Source organism: Gallinula chloropus (assembly GCF_964237585.1).
Source record: "Gallinula chloropus genome assembly, chromosome: 1".
NCBI classification, from domain to species: Eukaryota; Metazoa; Chordata; class Aves; order Gruiformes; family Rallidae; genus Gallinula; species Gallinula chloropus.
The window spans coordinates 35,922,089-35,929,820 of NC_140085.1; positions in this window are offsets into that span (position 1 = coordinate 35,922,089).

The window sequence follows — 7,732 nt, forward strand, 5'->3', positions numbered from 1 at the left end:
TCTGGAGAGTGCTCATTTAAACTTAGATGTGCACCTTCTGGTGTGTTTGGTAGCAAATCCCTACAACCCCTCTTTCTCCTCCCCCTCCCCTCTTTTCCCTGCACTGCTTTTAAAAGATAATCACTAAGCTCTTCTTTCATTTGACTGCTTATAAAAATTACTGGAGATGTTATTGCAGGTCTCTTTGCAGAGAGATCTGTAATTAAAGGAGGACCTGTAGTCCTACTGTGGTTGGGTTTTTTTTTCTTTCAGATTGCTTTTGAGGGATGTTGGTAGGAGGAATTTTTGAACATTTAGTAAAGTTGTTTTGTTCCTTGAGTGACGACTGGGTACTTTCTTCCCCGAACGAATTAATATTATCCCTGTCCTCTCTTCTGATAGATGCTTGGCTTGCCTGTCTACCTGCTTGATCTATATGATTGCAAGTTCCTTTAATCAGAGTAGTGACTGTCACTTCTAGATCTGGATTTTAAACACTCACCCTGTATCTGAGTGCCACCTTAGTTGCACAAACCAGGGATCTACTTTGCTTCTGTTTTTAATGTCCATATTTGATTCCATTTCCCTGTTTTAGGTTCCAACTGGATGTGTAGGGGTTAAATACTGAGATTACAAGGAACACAGAATTTTTCACAATAGCCTAGATGGCTACAGATTATGGAAAAATAATTAACAATTCTGAAAGAATATATTATCCTTAAGTCTAGTTTCTGGTTTGGTAGGTCTAAGTGTTACCATCCTTGGTTCAGTCAAATAATTTGGCTTTTCCTGTTCAGTCAAATAATTTGGTGTTTCCTGTGTCGGACCCTTATGTGGAGGGACAGGCAGGTATCTCCTAAAAGGCTGGTTCCTTTTGTGCTGTGAACTCCAAGGAAAGGGACCATAAATCTTCACTGAAGATACTCGGTATCACCCTATCTTAATTCTGAAACCAGTAACAACTCTCCTGTTTGCTTCTATTTAGTGATACTGATTTTAGTGGTTTTCTAATGGTCATGTTGAAAGGGGAGGTGGGAAAGCTGTGGTTTGTTAGGTCTTGCTAGTTCCTGACCAGCTCTCTTTAAAATTCCACATGACACTTATAAACCACCCCCACTCCCCTACACCCCCCACCCCCCAAAACAAATCAAACCCCAACTTTCTGCATTTTTGTCAAAGGAGCGGGTAATAAACCGGGCTGCTTCTCCTGATGCTTTAAGACCTTCATTTAGGAATATGCCTTCACTGGTCATGGGCCTTAACAAAGTCAAGACATTTCTCTTGCACTGCTTATCAAAAGCAGGACTTGGCAGGTTTGATATAGTTTATTGCTGGTTTAAGAGTGCCAAACTTGTAAGATAGAGGTATACCATGTTCCCAAAGTAAGTCTGTTAGAAACCTGTAAGGATATAATCATTCTTAAGTCCTCAATCTTTAAGACTTGTGACTGCATTTCAAGGTACCCGTGGAACTGAAGTTCTTGCTCTGAATTCCCCTTCCTTCTGCTATTTTCCACAGGTAGTCTATCAATTTGCTTTTCATCTCCAAGCAAAGCAAAAATTTAGGAGTTTAATTTAATAAATGGCCCCTTGAAGGGGAAAGGGACCATGAGGTTCAGCTGCTGGGGATCATTTCTGCCCTTCAGATGTCTGTGAGGTGATGGAGTGCAGACAGAACTTACCTGTGGCTTCCTCACTGCTTGGAGAAGTGCTGCTAGTTTGCATCACCTTTAATTTCCTCACTTATTTCTAACATCAAACACTGATTTCTAAAAATGCTTTTTGTGTATTCCTAAAGGGCCTTTCTATTTTATCTAGTTCATATTAAATTATTAAGCCAATTGAGATGAACAATTTATTAGAATAGCCTAATGCTTTTTTCTACTGCCTTCATATTCTGAGAGGTGACTTGCTCTCCTATTCTCCCCTTGGGTCATTTAATATCATGTTTTCATTCTCAGAATTATAATCTGTGTACAACAGGTTCATTTTTTCTTTTTTGTCTGTCTGACAAATATTAATGTTCTGCCAGTCATTTGTGTATGCGTTTTACTAGAGCGATTCACATCAAATCAGCTGTAATATTCATAGGAATTGCTGTGAAATACAAAAGTAGATGTAGAAGTTACCCTAAACTGCAAATCTTTGTGGTTGAATTAATGAGTATTTAGGGCACGGGGGGTTTTTAGGCTTCCAAGAAAATGAAAGCAATATAATCAGTTTTAACTCCTGATTCAAGACTAGGAAATTAAATTTAATTAAAGCTGATGTTTTAGTCCAACCTACTCTGTCTCGCTGAGCAGCTGGTGCCTCGGAGACGCTCTGCTTGCCTGTTGGATATTATGAAACTTCAGAAGGATGATGCCATGCAGTTTCTGACTAGTCACTGGTACTCCCATTTTTGTTTTTTAAGTGTTCCATGTTTTATTGCTTTGTTTTACACTTTTACCACACCTGGTTAGCGCTATCTGAGGTGAATTGGGATTGCAGATCTAAACCCAAGAAGTAAACGCCACATTTGCTATCCAGGGTATGTGTTACACGCTGCATTTGTCGTTTGATTTGACATTTTTCATTAGCTTAGTAACTAAAGGTGATGTATAGGGGGTTCACTGCCTGATGTGGGCACTCACCTTTCCTGCTTGTTGTGCCTGGCCTGTCTCCTTTCTCTACAACCCCTCCAGAATCCTTGCTGGCTGGCTGTCCCAGGGATTAGTGTCAGTCCATCTGTTTCTCTTATGATGCTCTTTCTGGATCTTGGTGGCCTGTGTGCCCACTAGCCAGCATTTCTTCTGCCACCAGGTCCATGCTTTCAGGACGGGGCTATTGGCTGTGATGAGACAACTGTGCCATCTCAAGCCAAAAGGGTACAGGGTGTGGGCATGCTGCGCTCTCCAGGGTGCTCATGGATGAGTATGTATCTGGCACATAAGCATGTTCTTGACCCAAAGTAGGTCCTAAGCAGTACCCTGTGTTTCCTGGCTGTAGCTCAGGGCATAAACCTGTTTTTTCCTTTCAGCTTTGTGTTAGACCATTACAAAATTTTAATCTCTATTTTTCTCTGGAGATAAAGGCTTTTTTTTACTTGAGGCATGCTTTTAGGAAGAAAGCTTGGCAGATGAAGCCGTTGCAGTTAAACAGAGGTGATCTGAGCCCTTCTGCTTGCCTCAGGCAGGCAGGCTCAGCGGGGCTTTGGAGAACAGCATGAACAAAAGGTAAGAGCCAGGGTACCTGGTGTGCAGTGTGAGGGGCTCCGTGTCTGCCCTGTTCCCCCAGGTGCTGGACAACCTCTGAGGGAAAGGCAGTCTGCAGTTGTCTCTTCTTTCCATGCATGTACAAAGAGAGGAAATTGACTTAGGACTTCAAAAAGCCCAAACAAAATTTTGGAGGGATTACAGAAAGCAACTGAGAATGCACAGTAAGTAATTGTTCTAGCTGAAAAATTAACAGCTGCAAATAGCCCATTGAAACACACAGGTTTTTGAGAAGTACCTTCTTCAACTGGTCCATAAAAACTATGAATAAAACAACAAAAATTAGTAATGGTAGGATATTGCTTAAAAAATAGGTCAGTGTCTTATTTTTCCAGCAATCTGTTTGCCTACCTTGATCTTTGGCCAGAAGGATAGGGTATAATTAATGAAAACTGATTTCGCTACAAGAATAAAGTCTTATCAGTTTGTGATTGTAAGAAAAATGAAACATCTGGAGAATTTGCTCTGTTTTTGCTGTTTTAGACCTCAAGCAGTGTCTAAATTATTTAGAAGCTGCCTTACTACTGTGCACTTTTCAGATAGTACATTGGGAAGAGCTTCTATACAAAAAGGACAGAATTAAGGTGATATTTTGAGGACACTTTAGCCTATAGCATATGTCTATAGTAGACATTAAATATAAAAATCTAACTGCTTTCCAGTGTGAATTGCTCTAGAGAGGACACGTCAGCCTCTTACAGTGATGTCTTGTGCCTGACAATGAATGGTGTGTTGGGCCTACAGCTACTCTTAATCTGAATTAGGACTCTCTGAGGATGCAAACATGTTTCTTTTCTTGGTATCAGCAAAGCAAGTGTGATTAATGTGACCAGCAGCGCAAAGTGGAACTCAGACAGTTCTGTCATGATACCTGTGGGCACCTCTGCAAGCATCAGGGGAGACAAAAGTACCTGTGTTTCTTAACCCTCCTGCAGTACTGCACCTAGCTCATTGCTTGCAAATGCTACATAAGCACAAGGGAAATATAGTAACATGCAGCCTACAACAAGAAGGCTAAATACAGACATTCTGACCTCTAGAAAAAAGTTAAAAAGATCCCTCCCTAATTAATTTTACACCCAGAAGTTCCAGTAGCTCCTTGAAGTCCACCAGGGATTGCAGTGTTGCTGTTGATTTAATATGGAAGTGCTCAGATACCGTAGCAATGGATGGCAGCATAAAGCACCAATAAATCGATTAATGGAGTTTAGCCTTGGGGTGTGTATTAGTTCATCTAGTCTCATCCCTCATATATCACAAGCCATTAATTTTCTCCCTGTTACTCCCATACTGAACTCAATAATTTGTTTGACTAAAGCACAACTCATGTCCAGCTAAATCATACCTCTCAGAAGAATGCCCATTCCTGGTTTGGAGGCATGAAGATGGAAAATACTTCCCTTTCCCAGTCCACTGCCGTCGTTCAGTGCTTTCATGGTGTGAAGTGTATGCCTCGTGTCTCTTTCTAATTTTTCCAGCATTAGCTTCTAGCCACTGATTCTTTTTATGCCTCCCTCCAATAGGACAAAAAGCTCCTTAACATCCTGCAGCTTCTCCTGGTGAAGGTGCTTAGGTGTTGTAGTCAAATCATTTCTCAGTTTCCTTTTGAATAAGCCAAACATCAACCTTATGAGCTCTCTCTCACTAAACCAAATACCATTCGAGTTTTGTGGCTCTTTTTTTTTTTTTTTTTTTCCTACCTTCAACAGTTTTCCAGAGTCCCCCTTAAAATTTTGGGGCCAGGATGGGATGTATACATGATTCAGTAGAGCTAAGGACTTAGTAATTTTAATACATAGGTAAATTTTTCCTAGTCCTTTCTGAATGCATACATTGGATGCTTGTGTTAGCTTACTTTCCATTGTAGATAAGAACTATGTTTCTCTATGTGGGGTATTTGTCTTTGTTAAACTGAGCTCAGCCTGGTGCCGTTTCACCACAGTGATGCAGGTTCCTCTGTGCACCTGAAGGCATTATCACTGTTTATTGTCTTGCCAGGTATTGTTGCCTGCAAGCTTCATCAGCTGTGATTTTATATTTATTTCCCAATTACTGATGAAGGCTTTTATTAATGGTATGTCCTTTGTGACCATAAACAGCTCTTTGATGACACTTTTCTATCAAAGCTTATTTGTAGATCCTGTCCAGTTAATCTTGCAAGATTTTGATATTTCTCTGTTTTTCTCTGCATAGCAGCATAATTTCAACTTCATGGAACAATATAGATATATTCAGGAGTGAATATCAGATTTGACAAGCTTTATTTTTCTGGAAAACACATTCATTTCTTCTGACTGTAGTATTTTCTTTTAATTCTCTTCCAGTTAATTGTGTTGGAACTTTTGTAATTTTTTTTAATGTGGTAATAGTCTTGCAGCAGTCTGACTACATGTAGCTTAGTGTTTTGAATAATTATTTTTGAAAAATTATTTAGGTTATCTTCTGGAATTTACTGGGAATGCTAAGATTTACTGGATCTATTAACAGCAGCATTCTTCAGGAAACTCTTTCATGGTTTCCTACCGTAAATTGTCTACATCTGCTGATTTTGAAGTATTTATACCCACTCCTTGTTTGTTTAACTTTCTTTTGGTTTGCTAATGCACATGAAAGTATTTCAACATCCTCATGTGACGCAAACCTATTTTATTTCTGAATGCAGAAGGCTTAATTGAATGCCTTTGCATTATCAACAACATTATAGTTAGTAATGAAGCTAGTTTTATCTCTTTTGTCCTTTATTTATTCCAGAAAATCACAGCATTGTTTTCTTAGTCCTTCATTCTGACAGCTGCAGGGATTTTTTTCTCCCCAGATGTAACACTTCTCAATTTTGCAGTATGGTTTGCAATATGAGCATTCTGGTAATTCTTACATACTTTAGTAATTTCTAATTTTTACCTTTTGTTATTTTTATCTTGCTCAAACTTCACTTGGCATCATTGTCTTTGTGTCCCTCCGTCAGACGCTTGTCTGCCAGATGGAGCACTGGACACAGCTGGTGTATCTGCAGGTACCCTCTGCATCTTTTCACCTCCAGGTTGGGTGAAACTTTCACAAACTGTTCCAGAAGATAATGCCTTTGCTTCCAGTCCTTGACCTCATTTGTCCACACACAGACTATGAAGCAACTCAGTATAGGAGAATTAATGGGTTTCAATTCTGCTGCAGTCAACGCACCAGAGGAAGGGAGATGTGAAGGGGAAGGTGGGAGGGGAAAGAAAATTTGCCTTTAAGGTCAGCTCATGTTGGTAAGCATAAATGACATAATACCATCTTAGAGCTAATGCCTTGGAGGTGTGTTGGAGGCTGACAACTTGTCAAAAAGAGGAGGTACGCCAGTCCTTTATTCCCTTTGGGGACAGGCTACAAGGTTCAGAGACGGTATAATATGGTAGTAAATCAAAAAAGAAATGTTCCCTACTCCTGTTGTTGTCCCAAAAGTGGGGTTGTTGCTTGGTATGCAGTACACCAATATACACACGGAGCAGAGGCACTTGGTTTATTCCATGTCTGCACAGAGATGGGCGCTAGGTGGTAATTCCACACAGCATCTACAGCATACTGATCTTGGTACAGGATTAGAACAACCCACCTACATTTACACTAATTGGATAGTAATTACCACATTATCTACTATTGGTCAAGCATGTTCAACTTAGCATGCTCCTTGAAGGTGCAAGGCAGTAATTTGCACAGACCTTTGATTGGATGGGTGGTCACGAATTCCCCCTGCCACCTTTACCTTTCCACTAGTTACTGTGGATTTTCTTGACTTCAGGCCTCTCTGGCTGTCCCCAGGCCTCTCTGGCTGTCCCCCAGCTCTCGCTCCTCCTGGGGTGGGATGTTTCCTCTTTATCAGCCTTTTAGCTCTTCTCCAAAGATAGTTTTTAGCAAAACGTGCTCTTAATCAGTCCTTCGGCTCTTCTTCACAGGTAGAGTTGTTAGCAAGCAAGGTAGAACATTCAGCCCTAAACTAAACAGTGGCTGAGCACTAGCCCAAACACATTCCTGTCCCTGTGAAGTGGGAAATTCAGATACCACCATCATCTTTGTTTTTTACAGTTATCTGTACATATGTAGGATGATCAATAAAAAGACAGAAGGAAGAAGAACATTCCCTCCCCCAGCTCCTAACTGAACATGGGCATGGCAGAGAAAAATAGCTTGAGACCTGAATGACTGATGTTCACAAATGCTGCACTCACTTTTCATGGGTGTAAAATAGATGTTCAACTATATAAAATGACACCGTAGAAGCTAAGTAACAAGCAAAGTAGCTGCTAGAACTTCTAAAAAAATCCAAGGATCACAGAAAGGTTGAAGTTGGAATGAACCTCTGGAGGTCATCTGGTCCAACTGCCCTACTCGGGCAGGGCTACCTAGAGCTGGTTGCCCAGGACCATGTCCAGGTGGCTTTTCAGTATCTCCAAGGATGGAGACTCCACAACCTCCCTGGGCAAACTGTGCCAGTGCTTGGTATCCCTTACAGTAAAAAAA